Source organism: Podarcis erhardii (assembly GCF_964252035.2).
Source record: "Podarcis erhardii genome assembly, chromosome: 7".
NCBI lineage: Eukaryota > Metazoa > Chordata > Lepidosauria > Squamata > Lacertidae > Podarcis > Podarcis erhardii.
The window spans coordinates 4,192,302-4,215,725 of record NC_138511.1 but is presented as its reverse complement, the minus strand read 5'-3'; the positions used below and the strand labels follow the sequence as shown (position 1 = coordinate 4,215,725).

General features: G+C 46.0%; 2 protein-coding genes across 3 annotated transcripts in view; one reads left to right on the top strand and one right to left on the bottom strand.

The window, feature by feature from the left end:
- LOC309346364 (neuropeptide FF receptor 1-like) overlaps nucleotides 1-23,424 on the bottom strand; it is a 100,519-nt gene that overhangs the window by 22,859 nt on the left and 54,236 nt on the right. The gene's annotated exons all lie outside the window — the stretch shown is intronic.
- The window catches only part of FER1L5 (fer-1 like family member 5), a 374,601-nt gene continuing 360,633 nt past the window's right edge, over nucleotides 9,457-23,424 (top strand). The window contains exon 1 of the mRNA XM_081869992.1: nucleotides 9,457-9,637. The gene's annotated coding sequence lies outside the window, so the exon portion shown is untranslated. The remainder of the gene's footprint in view (nucleotides 9,638-23,424) is intronic.

Genomic DNA, 23,424 nt, shown 5'->3' with positions numbered 1-23,424 from the left:
TCGGCTTTTAAATCGGGTATTTCAAACCTCTTACCTTCAGTACTGGAGGATCCAGGGTTTTTTGCAGAGTCAACGCTTTGTGTTGCCCGAGCTATGTAGCAAAAAAAGATGAAATCCCCAAACCTTGGGTATTAGCGCCAGAGAGCCACGTTACGCATAAGGGGTAATTTTGCCTGGCCTGTTCCATAGTTACCTTTGGAGCTCCATTTCCCATCTCTTTTCGTAATCTTGCAGGTTCTGCTGGAAAGGCTGAGTGGAGTTGATCTTCTAGTCTGCTTCCTCATTTGATCCTCACAACAACCCTGTGAGGTAGGTTAGGCTGAGAGATAGCGAGCTGCTTCATGGCAGAGGGAGGATTTGAACTCTAGTCTCGCAGGTCCTAATCCACCCCTCTAGCCACTCTCAGCAACTTCCCTCAGAGAAAGCACTTTCCCACAGGATCCAGGACTTGCCGTGTCCCTGAGCAGTCCCTCTCCAGTCGCCATCAGCAGCTTCATCTTCAAAATGCTTTCTTTGCCTTTTCAGCAAGTTTTCAACTTGCCCATCTCTCTCTCCGTCCAGGGCATCCTGAGCCAACATGAAATTAGAAGGCGTGGTTTTGTCCTCTCCTTGTCTTCTTTCTTTTTTCTCCACATGCACATTTCTAGCTTCAGCAACAAAAAACCCCAACTTTCTTGTCAGGAAACAACTTCTCTAGTTGCCTCGTGAAAGAAATGCCTTCTATTTTCCCTACTCATTTTCCATCTGCTTGAAGCAGACCTCATATCCATGTGCTCCTTCTTTTCACCCAAAGACTAGTTTGAAAGGTAACTCAAACTTGAGCTCACTTCATATTCCTTCATTTATCTTCCTTTTCTCTTGGCTTTTCCCGTTAAGTATTTTTCGTTTTCTGGATTCTCTTTAACATCTCCATCTTGGTATTTTTCTGAGTTTGTCCCTTTGAAGGGTGACTTTGTGCGCCCGGCAGTTCCTTCTCTTGGGGTGTGAAAAGCAATCCACAGTTCCTAGTTTCTCCCCAGCCCCACCACACCAATTCCATGGAAAGAGTTTTTTGATTCTTGGTTTGCTTGTTTGTTTGTAAAATACGTCAACCGTGACTTCTGTGACTCTGCAGGAAGAGGTGGCTTCATCTGAGTGTTGGTGACTTCATGTGTCTGGCAGCTCCTTCTGTTGCGTTGCGATCTAGAGTCACTAGCTTATCCCCAGCCGCCTTCCACCAATCCTCCAGAAAATAGTGTCTTGTTTTTTGGAAGAGCATTCATTTCATTTGAGCCTTGCAGGATCTTTGGAGAGAACTGGGAAGAGAAAACCAGAAGAGAAAATGGGAAAAACGGGAGAGCAATCCAAAAAACATTGCCTGAATAAAAAGAAACCAACGGGGTGGTGGAACGTGAATTTACCTCAAGCAGCACTGTCCTGATGCTGGTGACTCTCACTGCAGGCTTTTTCTTGATGTATCAAGAGCTCTTCCTCACATTGCATCTTCTTTCTCGTCAACTGAACAGATCTGCTTCAGGTACAGTGAGCTCTGAGAAGCTGGAAGAAAAGAGGAGCTGCAACAAAAGAAGAAGTGTTCTCCTACCTGCAGGTGAGCTTCATTGTGTTGACACCGAATAGGGCCTCTTCTGACGACTCGGTCACCGCCACCTGAAAGAGTCTTAGCACAAAAAGTTGCAGAAGGAACACAATACAAATTTTCTTCCCAGCCAAGAAAGGGATATTCACCTAGATGTCCTTCAGGCAGAATGTCTCCATCTATATTGCTGCTATCATTGTGATGTAGCGTTTTGGCTTGACTTGGGAGGTATCGGAGCCTGTCACCGCCTCTTCAAATTCAAGAGGACTTTCTAGTTACCATGTGTGTCCCTCCCGAAGCTGCGCGCTCGGTGGAAGAGGACGACCATCCCAGATCGAAGGAGTGTACCCTTCTTCAGTCAAGGGTATACGAGAGCTGCGCTCCCCTGCTCGAAGCTGCAAACCCCTGAAGGTCCATTTGTAGGAGAACGTAGGGTAGTCCAGCTTCCAAGACTCCAGACACATCCAAGTAAGGCACTATGTCTCAAATGGTGTTCTTGGAAGATGCTTAGCCAAAGGTTTGCAGGTTCTAGCAAGGGAGCGCAACTATCACATGCCTTTAACCAAAGAAGGGGACCCTCCTTCGATCTGGGATGGTCGTCCTCTTCCACCGAGCGCGCCGCTTGGGGAGGGACGCACATGGAGCGCTAAGGGATACAGCAGAATCCACCCCTTAACGCATTTGTCAATGGAATCCTAAGCCCTGATTTTAGAGTGATTACACCCATATCCACATCGCATATCGGTGATAGTTTGGCCTGCCCTGTTGCATCGTTACCTTTTGACGTCCGTTTCCCATTTATTATGTCATCTGGTCATTGCTGCTGGAAGAAAGGCCAGGCCTTTCAGTTCAACTCTATAACCTCCTAGCATTCGTTCTACCTCCACTGGAATCCTCCACTTGCAGGACACATTGGAGACATCTTCCAGAGTTGAGGGCTCCATTTTAAGATGAGCATATGCAGAAGAATCCTTTATGGTAACAGGGCGCAAAGGGGCTTGCCGCAACCTGTCGCCACCTCTGAAAAGTATTGAATAGTTACCTTCCTTCAAGTGCAACGCTAGTTTCCGGCTGCAAAGTTACTGGCAAAGGAAGCTGACTGCTAGATCGGCTTTTAAATCGGGTATTTCAAACCTCTTACCTTCAGTCCTGGAGGATCCAGGGTTTTTTGCAGAGTCAACGCTTTGTGTTGCCCGAGCTATGTAGCAAAAAAAGATGAAATCCCCAAACCTTGGGTATTAGCGCCAGAGAGCCACGTTACGCATAAGGGGTAATTTTGCCTGGCCTGTTCCATAGTTACCTTTGGAGCTCCATTTCCCATCTCTTTTCGTAATCTTGCAGGTTCTGCTGGAAAGGCTGAGTGGAGTTGATCTTCTAGTCTGCTTCCTCATTTGATCCTCACAACAACCCTGTGAGGTAGGTTAGGCTGAGAGATAGCGAGCTGCTTCATGGCAGAGGGAGGATTTGAACTCTAGTCTCGCAGGTCCTAATCCACCCCTCTAGCCACTCTCAGCAACTTCCCTCAGAGAAAGCACTTTCCCACAGGATCCAGGACTTGCCGTGTCCCTGAGCAGTCCCTCTCCAGTCGCCATCAGCAGCTTCATCTTCAAAATGCTTTCTTTGCCTTTTCAGCAAGTTTTCAACTTGCCCATCTCTCTCTCCGTCCAGGGCATCCTGAGCCAACATGAAATTAGAAGGCGTGGTTTTGTCCTCTCCTTGTCTTCTTTCTTTTTTCTCCACATGCACATTTCTAGCTTCAGCAACAAAAAACCCCAACTTTCTTGTCAGGAAACAACTTCTCTAGTTGCCTCGTGAAAGAAATGCCTTCTATTTTCCCTACTCATTTTCCATCTGCTTGAAGCAGACCTCATATCCATGTGCTCCTTCTTTTCACCCAAAGACTAGTTTGAAAGGTAACTCAAACTTGAGCTCACTTCATATTCCTTCATTTATCTTCCTTTTCTCTTGGCTTTTCCCGTTAAGTATTTTTCGTTTTCTGGATTCTCTTTAACATCTCCATCTTGGTATTTTTCTGAGTTTGTCCCTTTGAAGGGTGACTTTGTGCGCCCGGCAGTTCCTTCTCTTGGGGTGTGAAAAGCAATCCACAGTTCCTAGTTTCTCCCCAGCCCCACCACACCAATTCCATGGAAAGAGTTTTTTGATTCTTGGTTTGCTTGTTTGTTTGTAAAATACGTCAACCGTGACTTCTGTGACTCTGCAGGAAGAGGTGGCTTCATCTGAGTGTTGGTGACTTCATGTGTCTGGCAGCTCCTTCTGTTGCGTTGCGATCTAGAGTCACTAGCTTATCCCCAGCCGCCTTCCACCAATCCTCCAGAAAATAGTGTCTTGTTTTTTGGAAGAGCATTCATTTCATTTGAGCCTTGCAGGATCTTTGGAGAGAACTGGGAAGAGAAAACCAGAAGAGAAAATGGGAAAAACGGGAGAGCAATCCAAAAAACATTGCCTGAATAAAAAGAAACCAACGGGGTGGTGGAACGTGAATTTACCTCAAGCAGCACTGTCCTGATGCTGGTGACTCTCACTGCAGGCTTTTTCTTGATGTATCAAGAGCTCTTCCTCACATTGCATCTTCTTTCTCGTCAACTGAACAGATCTGCTTCAGGTACAGTGAGCTCTGAGAAGCTGGAAGAAAAGAGGAGCTGCAACAAAAGAAGAAGTGTTCTCCTACCTGCAGGTGAGCTTCATTGTGTTGACACCGAATAGGGCCTCTTCTGACGACTCGGTCACCGCCACCTGAAAGAGTCTTAGCACAAAAAGTTGCAGAAGGAACACAATACAAATTTTCTTCCCAGCCAAGAAAGGGATATTCACCTAGATGTCCTTCAGGCAGAATGTCTCCATCTATATTGCTGCTATCATTGTGATGTAGCGTTTTGGCTTGACTTAGGAGGCATCGGAGCCTGTCACCGCCTCTTCAAATTCAAGAGGACTTTCTAGTTACCATGTGTGTCCCTCCCGAAGCTGCGCGCTCGGTGGAAGAGGACGACCATCCCAGATCGAAGGAGTGTACCCTTCTTCAGTCAAGGGTATACGAGAGCTGCGCTCCCCTGCTCGAAGCTGCAAACCCCTGAAGGTCCATTTGTAGGAGAACGTAGGGTAGTCCAGCTTCCAAGACTCCAGACACATCCAAGTAAGGCACTATGTCTCAAATGGTGTTCTTGGAAGATGCTTAGCCAAAGGTTTGCAGGTTCTAGCAAGGGAGCGCAACTATCACATGCCCTTGACCAAAGAAGGGGACCCTCCTTCGATCTGGGATGGTCGTCCTCTTCCACCGAGCGTGCCGCTTGGGGAGGGACGCACATGGAGCGCTAAGGGATACAGCAGAATCCACCCCTTAACGCATTTGTCAATGGAATCCTAAGCCCTGATTTTAGAGTGATTACACCCACATCCACATCGCATATCGGTGATAGTTTGGCCTGCCCTGTTGCATCGTTACCTTTTGACGTCCGTTTCCCATTTATTATGTCATCTGGTCATTGCTGCTGGAAGAAAGACCAGGCCTTTCAGTTCAACTCTATAACCTCCTAGCATTCGTTCTACCTCCACTGGAATCCTCCACTTGCAGGACACATTGGAGACATCTTCCAGAGTTGAGGGCTCCATTTTAAGATGAGCATATGCAGAAGAATCCTTTATGGTAACAGGGCGCAAAGGGGCTTGCCGCAACCTGTCGCCACCTCTGAAAAGTATTGAATAGTTACCTTCCTTCAAGTGCAACGCTAGTTTCCGGCTGCAAAGTTACTGGCAAAGGAAGCTGACTGCTAGATCGGCTTTTAAATCGGGTATTTCAAACCTCTTACCTTCAGTACTGGAGGATCCAGGGTTTTTTGCAGAGTCAACGCTTTGTGTTGCCCGAGCTATGTAGCAAAAAAAGATGAAATCCCCAAACCTTGGGTATTAGCGCCAGAGAGCCACGTTACGCATAAGGGGTAATTTTGCCTGGCCTGTTCCATAGTTACCTTTGGAGCTCCATTTCCCATCTCTTTTCGTAATCTTGCAGGTTCTGCTGGAAAGGCTGAGTGGAGTTGATCTTCTAGTCTGCTTCCTCATTTGATCCTCACAACAACCCTGTGAGGTAGGTTAGGCTGAGAGATAGCGAGCTGCTTCATGGCAGAGGGAGGATTTGAACTCTAGTCTCGCAGGTCCTAATCCACCCCTCTAGCCACTCTCAGCAACTTCCCTCAGAGAAAGCACTTTCCCACAGGATCCAGGACTTGCCGTGTCCCTGAGCAGTCCCTCTCCAGTCGCCATCAGCAGCTTCATCTTCAAAATGCTTTCTTTGCCTTTTCAGCAAGTTTTCAACTTGCCCATCTCTCTCTCCGTCCAGGGCATCCTGAGCCAACATGAAATTAGAAGGCGTGGTTTTGTCCTCTCCTTGTCTTCTTTCTTTTTTCTCCACATGCACATTTCTAGCTTCAGCAACAAAAAACCCCAACTTTCTTGTCAGGAAACAACTTCTCTAGTTGCCTCGTGAAAGAAATGCCTTCTATTTTCCCTACTCATTTTCCATCTGCTTGAAGCAGACCTCATATCCATGTGCTCCTTCTTTTCATCCAAAGACTAGTTTGAAAGGTAACTCAAACTTGAGCTCACTTCATATTCCTTCATTTATCTTCCCTTTCTCTTGGCTTTTCCCGTTAAGTATTTTTCGTTTTCTGGATTCTCTTTAACATCTCCATCTTGGTATTTTTCTGAGTTTGTCCCTTTGAAGGGTGACTTTGTGCGCCCGGCAGTTCCTTCTCTTGGGGTGTGAAAAGCAATCCACAGTTCCTAGTTTCTCCCCAGCCCCACCACACCAATTCCATGGAAAGAGTTTTTTGATTCTTGGTTTGCTTGTTTGTTTGTAAAATACGTCAACCGTGACTTCTGTGACTCTGCAGGAAGAGGTGGCTTCATCTGAGTGTTGGTGACTTCATGTGTCTGGCAGCTCCTTCTGTTGCGTTGCGATCTAGAGTCACTAGCTTATCCCCAGCCGCCTTCCACCAATCCTCCAGAAAATAGTGTCTTGTTTTTTGGAAGAGCATTCATTTCATTTGAGCCTTGCAGGATCTTTGGAGAGAACTGGGAAGAGAAAACCAGAAGAGAAAATGGGAAAAACGGGAGAGCAATCCAAAAAACATTGCCTGAATAAAAAGAAACCAACGGGGTGGTGGAACGTGAATTTACCTCAAGCAGCACTGTCCTGATGCTGGTGACTCTCACTGCAGGCTTTTTCTTGATGTATCAAGAGCTCTTCCTCACATTGCATCTTCTTTCTCGTCAACTGAACAGATCTGCTTCAGGTACAGTGAGCTCTGCAAAGCTGGAAGAAAAGAGGAGCTGCAACAAAAGAAGAAGTGTTCTCCTACCTGCAGGTGAGCTTCATTGTGTTGACACCGAATAGGGCCTCTTCTGACGACTCGGTCACCGCCACCTGAAAGAGTCTTAGCACAAAAAGTTGCAGAAGGAACACAATACAAATTTTCTTCCCAGCCAAGAAAGGGATATTCACCTAGATGTCCTTCAGGCAGAATGTCTCCATCTATATTGCTGCTATCATTGTGATGTAGCGTTTTGGCTTGACTTGGGAGGCATCGGAGCCTGTCACCGCCTCTTCAAATTCAAGAGGACTTTCTAGTTACCATGTGTGTCCCTCCCGAAGCTGCGCGCTCGGTGGAAGAGGACGACCATCCCAGATCGAAGGAGTGTACCCTTCTTCAGTCAAGGGTATACGAGAGCTGCGCTCCCCTGCTCGAAGCTGCAAACCCCTGAAGGTCCATTTGTAGGAGAACGTAGGGTAGTCCAGCTTCCAAGACTCCAGACACATCCAAGTAAGGCACTATGTCTCAAATGGTGTTCTTGGAAGATGCTTAGCCAAAGGTTTGCAGGTTCTAGCAAGGGAGCGCAACTATCACATGCCCTTGACCAAAGAAGGGGACCCTCCTTCGATCTGGGATGGTCGTCCTCTTCCACCGAGCGCGCCGCTTGGGGAGGGACGCACATGGAGCGCTAAGGGATACAGCAGAATCCACCCCTTAACGCATTTGTCAATGGAATCCTAAGCCCTGATTTTAGAGTGATTACACCCACATCCACATCGCATATCGGTGATAGTTTGGCCTGCCCTGTTGCATCGTTACCTTTTGACGTCCGTTTCCCATTTATTATGTCATCTGGTCATTGCTGCTGGAAGAAAGACCAGGCCTTTCAGTTCAACTCTATAACCTCCTAGCATTCGTTCTACCTCCACTGGAATCCTCCACTTGCAGGACACATTGGAGACATCTTCCAGAGTTGAGGGCTCCATTTTAAGATGAGCATATGCAGAAGAATCCTTTATGGTAACAGGGCGCAAAGGGGCTTGCCGCAACCTGTCGCCACCTCTGAAAAGTATTGAATAGTTACCTTCCTTCAAGTGCAACGCTAGTTTCCGGCTGCAAAGTTACTGGCAAAGGAAGCTGACTGCTAGATCGGCTTTTAAATCGGGTATTTCAAACCTCTTACCTTCAGTACTGGAGGATCCAGGGTTTTTTGCAGAGTCAACGCTTTGTGTTGCCCGAGCTATGTAGCAAAAAAAGATGAAATCCCCAAACCTTGGGTATTAGCGCCAGAGAGCCACGTTACGCATAAGGGGTAATTTTGCCTGGCCTGTTCCATAGTTACCTTTGGAGCTCCATTTCCCATCTCTTTTCGTAATCTTGCAGGTTCTGCTGGAAAGGCTGAGTGGAGTTGATCTTCTAGTCTGCTTCCTCATTTGATCCTCACAACAACCCTGTGAGGTAGGTTAGGCTGAGAGATAGCGAGCTGCTTCATGGCAGAAGGAGGATTTGAACTCTAGTCTCCCAGGTCCTAATCCACCCCTCTAGCCACTCTCAGCAACTTCCCTCTGAGAAAGCACTTTCCCACAGGATCCAGGACTTGCCGTGTCCCTGAGCAGTCCCTCTCCAGTCGCCATCAGCAGCTTCATCTTCAAAATGCTTTCTTTGCCTTTTCAGCAAGTTTTCAACTTGCCCATCTCTCTCTCCGTCCAGGGCATCCTGAGCCAACATGAAATTAGAAGGCGTGGTTTTGTCCTCTCCTTGTCTTCTTTCTTTTTTCTCCACATGCACATTTCTAGCTTCAGCAACAAAAAACCCCAACTTTCTTGTCAGGAAACAACTTCTCTAGTTGCCTCGTGAAAGAAATGCCTTCTATTTTCCCTACTCATTTTCCATCTGCTTGAAGCAGACCTCATATCCATGTGCTCCTTCTTTTCATCCAAAGACTAGTTTGAAAGGTAACTCAAACTTGAGCTCACTTCATATTCCTTCATTTATCTTCCCTTTCTCTTGGCTTTTCCCGTTAAGTATTTTTCGTTTTCTGGATTCTCTTTAACATCTCCATCTTGGTATTTTTCTGAGTTTGTCCCTTTGAAGGGTGACTTTGTGCGCCCGGCAGTTCCTTCTCTTGGGGTGTGAAAAGCAATCCACAGTTCCTAGTTTCTCCCCAGCCCCACCACACCAATTCCATGGAAAGAGTTTTTTGATTCTTGGTTTGCTTGTTTGTTTGTAAAATACGTCAACCGTGACTTCTGTGACTCTGCAGGAAGAGGTGGCTTCATCTGAGTGTTGGTGACTTCATGTGTCTGGCAGCTCCTTCTGTTGCGTTGCGATCTAGAGTCACTAGCTTATCCCCAGCCGCCTTCCACCAATCCTCCAGAAAATAGTGTCTTGTTTTTTGGAAGAGCATTCATTTCATTTGAGCCTTGCAGGATCTTTGGAGAGAACTGGGAAGAGAAAACCAGAAGAGAAAATGGGAAAAACGGGAGAGCAATCCAAAAAACATTGCCTGAATAAAAAGAAACCAACGGGGTGGTGGAACGTGAATTTACCTCAAGCAGCACTGTCCTGATGCTGGTGACTCTCACTGCAGGCTTTTTCTTGATGTATCAAGAGCTCTTCCTCACATTGCATCTTCTTTCTCGTCAACTGAACAGATCTGCTTCAGGTACAGTGAGCTCTGCAAAGCTGGAAGAAAAGAGGAGCTGCAACAAAAGAAGAAGTGTTCTCCTACCTGCAGGTGAGCTTCATTGTGTTGACACCGAATAGGGCCTCTTCTGACGACTCGGTCACCGCCACCTGAAAGAGTCTTAGCACAAAAAGTTGCAGAAGGAACACAATACAAATTTTCTTCCCAGCCAAGAAAGGGATATTCACCTAGATGTCCTTCAGGCAGAATGTCTCCATCTATATTGCTGCTATCATTGTGATGTAGCGTTTTGGCTTGACTTGGGAGGCATCGGAGCCTGTCACCGCCTCTTCAAATTCAAGAGGACTTTCTAGTTACCATGTGTGTCCCTCCCGAAGCTGCGCGCTCGGTGGAAGAGGACGACCATCCCAGATCGAAGGAGTGTACCCTTCTTCAGTCAAGGGTATACGAGAGCTGCGCTCCCCTGCTCGAAGCTGCAAACCCCTGAAGGTCCATTTGTAGGAGAACGTAGGGTAGTCCAGCTTCCAAGACTCCAGACACATCCAAGTAAGGCACTATGTCTCAAATGGTGTTCTTGGAAGATGCTTAGCCAAAGGTTTGCAGGTTCTAGCAAGGGAGCGCAACTATCACATGCCCTTGACCAAAGAAGGGGACCCTCCTTCGATCTGGGATGGTCGTCCTCTTCCACCGAGCGCGCCGCTTGGGGAGGGACGCACATGGAGCGCTAAGGGATACAGCAGAATCCACCCCTTAACGCATTTGTCAATGGAATCCTAAGCCCTGATTTTAGAGTGATTACACCCACATCCACATCGCATATCGGTGATAGTTTGGCCTGCCCTGTTGCATCGTTACCTTTTGACGTCCGTTTCCCATTTATTATGTCATCTGGTCATTGCTGCTGGAAGAAAGACCAGGCCTTTCAGTTCAACTCTATAACCTCCTAGCATTCGTTCTACCTCCACTGGAATCCTCCACTTGCAGGACACATTGGAGACATCTTCCAGAGTTGAGGGCTCCATTTTAAGATGAGCATATGCAGAAGAATCCTTTATGGTAACAGGGCGCAAAGGGGCTTGCCGCAACCTGTCGCCACCTCTGAAAAGTATTGAATAGTTACCTTCCTTCAAGTGCAACGCTAGTTTCCGGCTGCAAAGTTACTGGCAAAGGAAGCTGACTGCTAGATCGGCTTTTAAATCGGGTATTTCAAACCTCTTACCTTCAGTACTGGAGGATCCAGGGTTTTTTGCAGAGTCAACGCTTTGTGTTGCCCGAGCTATGTAGCAAAAAAAGATGAAATCCCCAAACCTTGGGTATTAGCGCCAGAGAGCCACGTTACGCATAAGGGGTAATTTTGCCTGGCCTGTTCCATAGTTACCTTTGGAGCTCCATTTCCCATCTCTTTTCGTAATCTTGCAGGTTCTGCTGGAAAGGCTGAGTGGAGTTGATCTTCTAGTCTGCTTCCTCATTTGATCCTCACAACAACCCTGTGAGGTAGGTTAGGCTGAGAGATAGCGAGCTGCTTCATGGCAGAAGGAGGATTTGAACTCTAGTCTCCCAGGTCCTAATCCACCCCTCTAGCCACTCTCAGCAACTTCCCTCTGAGAAAGCACTTTCCCACAGGATCCAGGACTTGCCGTGTCCCTGAGCAGTCCCTCTCCAGTCGCCATCAGCAGCTTCATCTTCAAAATGCTTTCTTTGCCTTTTCAGCAAGTTTTCAACTTGCCCATCTCTCTCTCCGTCCAGGGCATCCTGAGCCAACATGAAATTAGAAGGCGTGGTTTTGTCCTCTCCTTGTCTTCTTTCTTTTTTCTCCACATGCACATTTCTAGCTTCAGCAACAAAAAACCCCAACTTTCTTGTCAGGAAACAACTTCTCTAGTTGCCTCGTGAAAGAAATGCCTTCTATTTTCCCTACTCATTTTCCATCTGCTTGAAGCAGACCTCATATCCATGTGCTCCTTCTTTTCATCCAAAGACTAGTTTGAAAGGTAACTCAAACTTGAGCTCACTTCATATTCCTTCATTTATCTTCCCTTTCTCTTGGCTTTTCCCGTTAAGTATTTTTCGTTTTCTGGATTCTCTTTAACATCTCCATCTTGGTATTTTTCTGAGTTTGTCCCTTTGAAGGGTGACTTTGTGCGCCCGGCAGTTCCTTCTCTTGGGGTGTGAAAAGCAATCCACAGTTCCTAGTTTCTCCCCAGCCCCACCACACCAATTCCATGGAAAGAGTTTTTTGATTCTTGGTTTGCTTGTTTGTTTGTAAAATACGTCAACCGTGACTTCTGTGACTCTGCAGGAAGAGGTGGCTTCATCTGAGTGTTGGTGACTTCATGTGTCTGGCAGCTCCTTCTGTTGCGTTGTGATCTAGAGTCACTAGCTTATCCCCAGCCGCCTTCCACCAATCCTCCAGAAAATAGTGTCTTGTTTTTTGGAAGAGCATTCATTTCATTTGAGCCTTGCAGGATCTTTGGAGAGAACTGGGAAGAGAAAACCAGAAGAGAAAATGGGAAAAACGGGAGAGCAATCCAAAAAACATTGCCTGAATAAAAAGAAAGCAACGGGGTGGTGGAACGTGAATTTACCTCAAGCAGCACTGTCCTGATGCTGGTGACTCTCACTGAAGGCTTTTTCTTCATGTATCAAGAGCTCTTCCTCACATTGCATCTTCTTTCTCGTCAACTGAACAGATCTGCTTCAGGTACAGTGAGCTCTGCGAAGCTGGAAGAAAAGAGGAGCTGCAACAAAAGAAGAAGTGTTCTCCTACCTGCAGGTGAGCTTCATTGTGTTGACCCCGAATAGGGCCTCTTCTGACGACTCGGTCACCGCCACCTGAAAGAGTCTTAGCACAAAAAGTTGCAGAAGGAACACAATACAAATTTTCTTCCCAGCCAAGAAAGGGATATTCACCTAGATGTCCTTCAGGCAGAATGTCTCCATCTATATTGCTGCTATCATTGTGATGTAGCGTTTTGGCTTGACTTGGGAGGTATCGGAGCCTGTCACCGCTTCTTCAAATTCAAGAGGACTTTCTAGTTACCATGTGTGTCCCTCCCGAAGCTGCGCGCTCGGTGGAAGAGGACGACCATCCCAGATCGAAGGAGTGTGCCCTTCTTCAGTCAAGGGTATACGAGAGCTGCGCTCCCCTGCTCGAAGCTGCAAACCCCTGGAGGTCCATTTGTAGGAGAACGTAGGGTAGTCCAGCTTCCAAGACTCCAGACACATCCAAGTAAGGCACTATGTCTCAAATGGTGTTCTTGGAAGATGCTTAGCCAAAGGTTTGCAGGTTCTAGCAAGGGAGCGCAACTATCACCTGCCCTTGACCAAAGAAGGGGACCCTCCTTCGATCTGGGATGGTCGTCCTCTTCCACCGAGCGTGCCGCTTGGGGAGGGACGCACATGGAGCGCTAAGGGATACAGCAGAATCCACCCCTTAACGCATTTGTCTTTTTTTTTTTTTAAATAATTTTTATTAGTTTTCATAAAACCAAAAAAAAACCACAAATAAACAACACATGACTTCCCCACGCCTCCCCTTCACTGCACCCCTGTTTCAAATTTTTTTAGCAATCCTTCATTCCTTTTCAGTATTTCGTTTCCCTCAAAATTTTCTTAACTTAACTATTTACAGCTATAGTTCTTTATTTCTTGACCCTTAACATTTTATCAGTCCGTAATTTTGCAACAGTTCTTAAGATATAGTTTAAATTTTTTCCAGTCTTCTTCCACCGTCTCTCTCCTTTGATCACGGATTCTGCCGGTCATCTCTGCCAGTCCCATAAATTCAGTCACCTTCGTCTGCCATTCTTCCAGAGTAGGTAATTCTTGCATCTTCCAATACTTTGCCAGAAGAATTCTTGCTGCTGTGGTTGCATACATAAAAAAGGTTTTATCTTTCTTTGGTACCAATTGGCCGACCATGCCCAAGAGAAAAGCCTCCGGTTTCTTTGCAAATGTCCACTTAAGGACTTTCTTAATTTCATTATAGATCATTTCCCAGTAGGCTTTAACCTTTGGGCAGGTCCACCAAAGATGATAGAAAGTTCCTTCGCATTCATTACATTTCCAGCATTTATTATTGGGCAAATGATATATCTTTGCAAGCTTGACTGGAGTCATGTACCACCTATAGATCATTTTCATTATGTTTTCTTTCAAGGCACTACATGCCGTAAATTTAAGGCCTGTGGTCCATAACTGCTCCCAGTCAGCAAACATAATATCATGACCAACATCTTGTGCCCACTTAATCATAGCTGATTTAACTGTTTCATCCTGTGTATTCCATTTCAGCAACAAGTTATACATTTTAGACAGATTCTTAGTATTGGTCTCTAACAGTTCTGTTTCTAATTTTGACCTCTCTTTCTGAAATCCTAATTTCTTGTCCTGCTTAAAAGTCTCATTTATCTGATAATAATGTAACCAGTCTCGAACTTTGGATTTTAATTTCTCAAAGCTCTGTAATTTGACATTTTCACCATCATACTCTATAATTTCACTATATTTTGGCCAATTTGAATCCATATTAAGTTTTTTAACTGCTCTAGCTTCCATTGGTGACAACCATCTGGGTGTTTTATTTTCCAACAAATCCTTATATCGATTCCAAACATTATATAAAGCTTTCCTGACAATATGATTTTTAAAGCCTTTATAGATCTTTGCCTTGTCATACCATAAATATGCATGCCAGCCAAAATTGTTATCATACCCTTCCAAATCTAAAATATCTGTGTCTTCAAGAAGTAGCCATTGCTTCAGCCAGCAGAAAGCTGCTGCTTCATAATAGAGTCTTAAGTCCGGCAGCGCAAAACCCCCCCTTTCTTTTGCATCAGTTAAAATCTTAAATTTTATTCTGGGTTTTTTGCCCTGCCAGACAAATTTTGATATATCTTTCTGCCACTTCTTGAAACAATCCATCTTATCTATAATTTGTAGTGTCTGGAACAAAAACAACAATCTCGGCAATACATTCATCTTAATAACAGCAATTCGGCCTAACAAGGATAATCTCAATCTAGACCATGTGTCAAAATCTTTCTTCACTTCCGACCAACATTTCTCATAGTTATCTTTAAACAAATTCATATTTTTAGATGTTAGATTCACCCCTAGATATTTCACCTTTTTTGTTATCTCCAAGCCAGTTTCTCTTTGAAAGCTATCTTTTTCCCCCATCGTTAGATTTTTTTCCAGTACCTTTGTCTTTTGTTTGTTTAATTTAAAACCAGCCACCTGACCAAATATTTCAATTAACTCTAAAACTCTTTTTGTACTGGCTGCTGGCTGTTGTAAAGTCAAAACTAAATCATCTGCAAATGCTCTTAACTTATATTGTTTAGCTCCGAGGTGTATTCCTTCAACCAGCTGGTCCCTTCTAATCATATTCAACAACACCTCCAGGACCGATATAAACAATAGAGGGGATATTGGGCAACCCTGTCGTGTCCCTTTTTCTATTGGAATTTCATCCATGACTACACCATTCACAATTAATTTAGCTTTTTGCTCTGAATATATTGCACCTATACCGTTTTCAAAGTTTTGGCCTACCCCCATCCCATGGAGATTCCTCTTCATAAAACTCCAAGAGATATTGTCAAAGGCGTTCTCCGCGTCCACAAAAATTAAAACTGCTTTTCTATTTATATCAGTCTCCAGTAGTTCCAAAATATTTATAATATTCCTCCTTAACGCATTTGTCAATGGAATCCTAAGCCCTGATTTTAGAGTAATTACACCCACATCCACATCGCATATCGGTGATAGTTTGGCCTGCCCTGTTGCATCGTTACCTTTTGACGTCCGTTTCCCATTTATTATGTCATCTGGTCATTGCTGCTGGAAGAAAGACCAGGCCTTTCAGTTCAACTCTATAACCTCCTAGCATTCGTTCTACCTCCACTGGAATCCTCCACTTGCAGGACACATTGGAGACATCTTCCAGAGTTGAGGGCTCCATTTTAAGATGAGCATATGCAGAAGAATCCTTTATGGTAACAGGGCGCAAAGGGGCTTGCCGCAACCTGTCGCCACCTCTGAAAAGTATTGAATAGTTACCTTCCTTCAAGTGCAACGCTAGTTTCCGGCTGCAAAGTTACTGGCAAAGGAAGCTGCCTGCTAGATCGGCTTTTAAATCGGGTATTTCAAACCTCTTACCTTCAGTACTGGAGGATCCATGGTTTTTTGCAGAGTCAACGCTTTGTGTTGCCCGAGCTATGTAGCAAAAAAAGATGAAATCCCCAAACCTTGGGTATTAGCGCCAGAGAGCCACGTTACGCATAAGGGGTAATTTTGCCTGGCCTGTTCCATAGTTACCTTTGGAGCTCCATTTCCCATCTCTTTTCGTAATCTTGCAGGTTCTGCTGGAAAGGCTGAGTGGAGTTGATCTTCTAGTCTGCTTCCTCATTTGATCCTCACAACAACCCTGTGAGGTAGGTTAGGCTGAGAGATAGCGAGCTGCTTCATGGCAGAGGGAGGATTTGAACTCTAGTCTCCCAGGTCCTAATCCACCCCTCTAGCCACTCTCAGCAACTTCCCTCAGAGAAAGCACTTTCCCACAGGATCCAGGACTTGCCGTGTCCCTGAGCAGTCCCTCTCCAGTCGCCATCAGCAGCTTCATCTTCAAAATGCTTTCTTTGCCTTTTCAGCAAGTTTTCAACTTGCCCATCTCTCTCTCCGTCCAGGGCATCCTGAGCCAACATGAAATTAGAAGGCGTGGTTTTGTCCTCTCCTTGTCTTCTTTCTTTTTTCTCCACATGCACATTTCTAGCTTCAGCAACAAAAAACCCCAACTTTCTTGTCAGGAAACAACTTCTCTAGTTGCCTCGTGAAAGAAATGCCTTCTATTTTCCCTACTCATTTTCCATCTGCTTGAAGCAGACCTCATATCCATGTGCTCCTTCTTTTCATCCAAAGACTAGTTTGAAAGGTAACTCAAACTTGAGCTCACTTCATATTCCTTCATTTATCTTCCCTTTCTCTTGGCTTTTCCCGTTAAGTATTTTTCGTTTTCTGGATTCTCTTTAACATCTCCATCTTGGTATTTTTCTGAGTTTGTCCCTTTGAAGGGTGACTTTGTGCACCCGGCAGTTCCTTCTCTTGGGGTGTGAAAAGCAATCCACAGTTCCTAGTTTCTCCCCAGCCCCACCACACCAATTCCATGGAAAGAGTTTTTTGATTCTTGGTTTGCTTGTTTGTTTGTAAAATACGTCAGCCGTGACTTCTGTGACTCTGCAGGAAGAGGTGGCTTCATCTGAGTGTTGGTGACTTCATGTGTCTGGCAGCTCCTTCTGTTGCGTTGCGATCTAGAGTCACTAGCTTATCCCCAGCCGCCTTCCACCAATCCTCCAGAAAATAGTGTCTTGTTTTTTGGAAGAGCATTCATTTCATTTGAGCCTTGCAGGATCTTTGGAGAGAACTGGGAAGAGAAAACCAGTAGAGAAAATGGGAAAAACGGGAGAGCAATCCAAAAAACATTGCCTGAATAAAAAGAAAGCAACGGGGTGGTGGAACGTGAATTTACCTCAAGCAGCACTGTCCTGATGCTGGTGACTCTCACTGCAGGCTTTTTCTTCATGTATCAAGAGCTCTTCCTCACATTGCATCTTCTTTCTCGTCAACTGAACAGATCTGCTTCAGGTACAGTGAGCTCTGCGAAGCTGGAAGAAAAGAGGAGCTGCAACAAAAGAAGAAGTGTTCTCCTACCTGCAGGTGAGCTTCATTGTGTTGACACCGAATAGGGCCTCTTCTGACGACTCGGTCACCGCCACCTGAAAGAGTCTTAGCACAAAAAGTTGCAGAAGGAACACAATACAAATTTTCTTCCCAGCCAAGAAAGGGATATTCACCTAGATGTCCTTCAGGCAGAATGTCTCCATCTATATTGCTGCTATCATTGTGATGTAGCGTTTTGGCTTGACTTGGGAGGTATCGGAGCCTGTCACCGCCTCTTCAAATTCAAGAGGACTTTCTAGTTACCATGTGTGTCCCTCCCGAAGCTGCGCGCTCGGTGGAAGAGGACGACCATCCCAGATCGAAGGAGTGTACCCTTCTTCAGTCAAGGGTATACGAGAGCTGCGCTCCCCTGCTCGAAGCTGCAAACCCCTGGAGGTCCATTTGTAGGAGAACGTAGGGTAGTCCAGCTTCCAAGACTCCAGACACATCCAAGTAAGGCACTATGTCTCAAATGGTGTTCTTGGAAGATGCTTAGCCAAAGGTTTGCAGGTTCTAGCAAGGGAGCGCAACTATCACATGCCCTTGACCAAAGAAGGGGACCCTCCTTCGATCTGGGATGGTCGTCCTCTTCCACCGAGCGTGCCGCTTGGGGAGGGACGCACATGGAGCGCTAAGGGATACAGCAGAATCCACCCCTTAACGCATTTGTCAATGGAATCCTAAGCCCTGATTTTAGAGTGATTACACCCACATCCACATCGCATATCGGTGATAGTTTGGCCTGCCCTGTTGCATCGTTACCTTTTGACGTCCGTTTCCCATTTATTATGTCATCTGGTCATTGCTGCTGGAAGAAAGACCAGGCCTTTCAGTTCAACTCTATAACCTCCTAGCATTCGTTCTACCTCCACTGGAATCCTCCACTTGCAGGACACATTGGAGACATCTTCCAGAGTTGAGGGCTCCATTTTAAGATGAGCATATGCAGAAGAATCCTTTATGGTAACAGGGCGCAAAGGGGCTTGCCGCAACCTGTCGCCACCTCTGAAAAGTATTGAATAGTTACCTTCCTTCAAGTGCAACGCTAGTTTCCGGCTGCAAAGTTACTGGCAAAGGAAGCTGCCTGCTAGATCGGCTTTTAAATCGGGTATTTCAAACCTCTTACCTTCAGTACTGGAGGATCCAGGGTTTTTTGCAGAGTCAACGCTTTGTGTTGCCCGAGCTATGTAGCAAAAAAAGATGAAATCCCCAAACCTTGGGTATTAGCGCCAGAGAGCCACGTTACGCATAAGGGGTAATTTTGCCTGGCCTGTTCCATAGTTACCTTTGGAGCTCCATTTCCCATCTCTTTTCGTAATCTTGCAGGTTCTGCTGGAAAGGCTGAGTGGAGTTGATCTTCTAGTCTGCTTCCTCATTTGATCCTCACAACAACCCTGTGAGGTAGGTTAGGCTGAGAGATAGCGAGCTGCTTCATGGCAGAGGGAGGATTTGAACTCTAGTCTCCCAGGTCCTAATCCACCCCTCTAGCCACTCTCAGCAACTTCCCTCAGAGAAAGCACTTTCCCACAGGATCCAGGACTTGCCGTGTCCCTGAGCAGTCCCTCTCCAGTCGCCATCAGCAGCTTCATCTTCAAAATGCTTTCTTTGCCTTTTCAGCAAGTTTTCAACTTGCCCATCTCTCTCTCCGTCCAGGGCATCCTGAGCCAACATGAAATTAGAAGGCGTGGTTTTGTCCTCTCCTTGTCTTCTTTCTTTTTTCTCCACATGCACATTTCTAGCTTCAGCAACAAAAAACCCCAACTTTCTTGTCAGGAAACAACTTCTCTAGTTGCCTCGTGAAAGAAATGCCTTCTATTTTCCCTACTCATTTTCCATCTGCTTGAAGCAGACCTCATATCCATGTGCTCCTTCTTTTCATCCAAAGACTAGTTTGAAAGGTAACTCAAACTTGAGCTCACTTCATATTCCTTCATTTATCTTCCCTTTCTCTTGGCTTTTCCCGTTAAGTATTTTTCGTTTTCTGGATTCTCTTTAACATCTCCATCTTGGTATTTTTCTGAGTTTGTCCCTTTGAAGGGTGACTTTGTGCGCCCGGCAGTTCCTTCTCTTGGGGTGTGAAAAGCAATCCACAGTTCCTAGTTTCTCCACAGCCCCACCACACCAATTCCATGGAAAGAGTTTTTTGATTCTTGGTTTGCTTGTTTGTTTGTAAAATACGTCAACCGTGACTTCTGTGACTCTGCAGGAAGAGGTGGCTTCATCTGAGTGTTGGTGACTTCATGTGTCTGGCAGCTCCTTCTGTTGCGTTGCGATCTAGAGTCACTAGCTTATCCCCAGCCGCCTTCCACCAATCCTCCAGAAAATAGTGTCTTGTTTTTTGGAAGAGCATTCATTTCATTTGAGCCTTGCAGGATCTTTGGAGAGAACTGGGAAGAGAAAACCAGTAGAGAAAATGGGAAAAACGGGAGAGCAATCCAAAAAACATTGCCTGAATAAAAAGAAAGCAACGGGGTGGTGGAACGTGAATTTACCTCAAGCAGCACTGTCCTGATGCTGGTGACTCTCACTGCAGGCTTTTTCTTGATGTATCAAGAGCTCTTCCTCACATTGCATCTTCTTTCTCGTCAACTGAACAGATCTGCTTCAGGTACAGTGAGCTCTGCGAAGCTGGAAGAAAAGAGGAGCTGCAACAAAAGAAGAAGTGTTCTCCTACCTGCAGGTGAGCTTCATTGTGTTGACACCGAATAGGGCCTCTTCTGACGACTCGGTCACCGCCACCTGAAAGAGTCTTAGCACAAAAAGTTGCAGAAGGAACACAATACAAATTTTCTTCCCAGCCAAGAAAGGGATATTCAGCTAGATGTCCTTCAGGCAGAATGTCTCCATCTATATTGCTGCTATCATTGTGATGTAGCATTTTGGCTTGACTTGGGAGGTATCGGAGCCTGTCACCGCCTCTTCAAATTCAAGAGGACTTTCTAGTTACCATGTGTGTCCCTCCCGAAGCTGCGCGCTCGGTGGAAGAGGACGACCATCCCAGATCGAAGGAGTGTACCCTTCTTCAGTCAAGGGTATACGAGAGCTGCGCTCCCCTGCTCGAAGCTGCAAACCCCTGGAGGTCCATTTGTAGGAGAACGTAAGGTAGTCCAGCTTCCAAGACTCCAGACACATCCAAGTAAGGCACTATGTCTCAAATGGTGTTCTTGGAAGATGCTTAGCCAAAGGTTTGCAGGTTCTAGCAAGGGAGCGCAACTATCACATGCCCTTGACCAAAGAAGGGGACCCTCCTTCGATCTGGGATGGTCGTCCTCTTCCACCGAGCGCGCCGCTTGGGGAGGGACGCACATGGAGCGCTAAGGGATACAGCAGAATCCACCCCTTAACGCATTTGTCAATGGAATCCTAAGCCCTGATTTTAGAGTGATTACACCCACATCCACATCGCATATCGGTGATAGTTTGGCCTGCCCTGTTGCATCGTTACCTTTTGACGTCCATTTCCCATTTATTATGTCATCTGGTCATTGCTGCTGGAAGAAAGACCAGGCCTTTCAGTTCAACTCTATAACCTCCTAGCATTCGTTCTACCTCCACTGGAATCCTCCACTTGCAGGACACATTGGAGACATCTTCCAGAGTTGAGGGCTCCATTTTAAGATGAGCATATGCAGAAGAATCCTTTATGGTAACAGGGCGCAAAGGGGCTTGCCGCAACCTGTCGCCACCTCTGAAAAGTATTGAATAGTTACCTTCCTTCAAGTGCAACGCTAGTTTCCGGCTGCAAAGTTACTGGCAAAGGAAGCTGCCTCCTAGATCGGCTTTTAAATCAGGTATTTCAAACCTCTTACCTTCAGTACTGGAGGATCCAGGGTTTTTTGCAGAGTCAACGCTTTGTGTTGCCCGAGCTATGTAGCAAAAAAAGATGAAATCCCCAAACCTTGGGTATTAGCGCCAGAGAGCCACGTTACGCATAAGGGGTAATTTTGCCTGGCCTGTTCCATAGTTACCTTTGGAGCTCCATTTCCCATCTCTTTTCGTAATCTTGCAGGTTCTGCTGGAAAGGCTGAGTGGAGTTGATCTTCTAGTCTGCTTCCTCATTTGATCCTCACAACAACCCTGTGAGGTAGGTTAGGCTGAGAGATAGCGAGCTGCTTCATGGCAGAGGGAGGATTTGAACTCTAGTCTCCCAGGTCCTAATCCACCCCTCTAGCCACTCTCAGCAACTTCCCTCAGAGAAAGCACTTTCCCACAGGATCCAGGACTTGCCGTGTCCCTGAGCAGTCCCTCTCCAGTCGCCATCAGCAGCTTCATCTTCAAAATGCTTTCTTTGCCTTTTCAGCAAGTTTTCAACTTGCCCATCTCTCTCTCCGTCCAGGGCATCCTGAGCCAACATGAAATTAGAAGGCGTGGTTTTGTCCTCTCCTTGTCTTCTTTCTTTTTTCTCCACATGCACATTTCTAGCTTCAGCAACAAAAAACCCCAACTTTCTTGTCAGGAAACAACTTCTCTAGTTGCCTCGTGAAAGAAATGCCTTCTATTTTCCCTACTCATTTTCCATCTGCTTGAAGCAGACCTCATATCCATGTGCTCCTTCTTTTCATCCAAAGACTAGTTTGAAAGGTAACTCAAACTTGAGCTCACTTCATATTCCTTCATTTATCTTCCTTTTCTCTTGGCTTTTCCCGTTAAGTATTTTTCGTTTTCTGGATTCTCTTTAACATCTCCATCTTGGTATTTTTCTGAGTTTGTCCCTTTGAAGGGTGACTTTGTGCGCCCGGCAGTTCCTTCTCTTGGGGTGTGAAAAGCAATCCACAGTTCCTAGTTTCTCCCCAGCCCCACCACACCAATTCCATGGAAAGAGTTTTTTGATTCTTGGTTTGCTTGTTTGTTTGTAAAATACGTCAACCGTGACTTCTGTGACTCTGCAGGAAGAGGTGGCTTCATCTGAGTGTTGGTGACTTCATGTGTCTGGCAGCTCCTTCTGTTGCGTTGCGATCTAGAGTCACTAGCTTATCCCCAGCCGCCTTCCACCAATCCTCCAGAAAATAGTGTCTTGTTTTTTGGAAGAGCATTCATTTCATTTGAGCCTTGCAGGATCTTTGGAGAGAACTGGGAAGAGAAAACCAGAAGAGAAAATGGGAAAAACGGGAGAGCAATCCAAAAAACATTGCCTGAATAAAAAGAAAGCAACGGGGTGGTGGAACGTGAATTTACCTCAAGCAGCACTGTCCTGATGCTGGTGACTCTCACTGCAGGCTTTTTCTTCATGTATCAAGAGCTCTTCCTCACATTGCATCTTCTTTCTCGTCAACTGAACAGATCTGCTTCAGGTACAGTGAGCTCTGCGAAGCTGGAAGAAAAGAGGAGCTGCAACAAAAGAAGAAGTGTTCTCCTACCTGCAGGTGAGCTTCATTGTGTTGACACCGAATAGGGCCTCTTCTGACGACTCGGTCACCGCCACCTGAAAGAGTCTTAGCACAAAAAGTTGCAGAAGGAACACAATACAAATTTTCTTCCCAGCCAAGAAAGGGATATTCACCTAGATGTCCTTCAGGCAGAATGTCTCCATCTATATTGCTGCTATCATTGTGATGTAGCGTTTTGGCTTGACTTGGGAGGCATCGGAGCCTGTCACCGCCTCTTCAAATTCAAGAGGACTTTCTAGTTACCATGTGTGTCCCTCCCGAAGCTGCGCGCTCGGTGGAAGAGGACGACCATCCCAGATCGAAGGAGTGTACCCTTCTTCAGTCAAGGGTATACGAGAGCTGCGCTCCCCTGCTCGAAGCTGCAAACCCCTGGAGGTCCATTTGTAGGAGAACGTAGGGTAGTCCAGCTTCCAAGACTCCAGACACATCCAAGTAAGGCACTATGTCTCAAATGGTGTTCTTGGAAGATGCTTAGCCAAAGGTTTGCAGGTTCTAGCAAGGGAGCGCAACTATCACATGCCCTTGACCAAAGAAGGGGACCCTCCTTCGATCTGGGATGGTCGTCCTCTTCCACCGAGCGTGCCGCTTGGGGAGGGACGCACATGGAGCGCTAAGGGATACAGCAGAATCCACCCCTTAACGCATTTGTCAATGGAATCCTAAGCCCTGATTTTAGAGTGATTACACCCACATCCACATCGCATATCGGTGATAGTTTGGCCTGCCCTGTTGCATCGTTACCTTTTGACGTCCGTTTCCCATTTATTATGT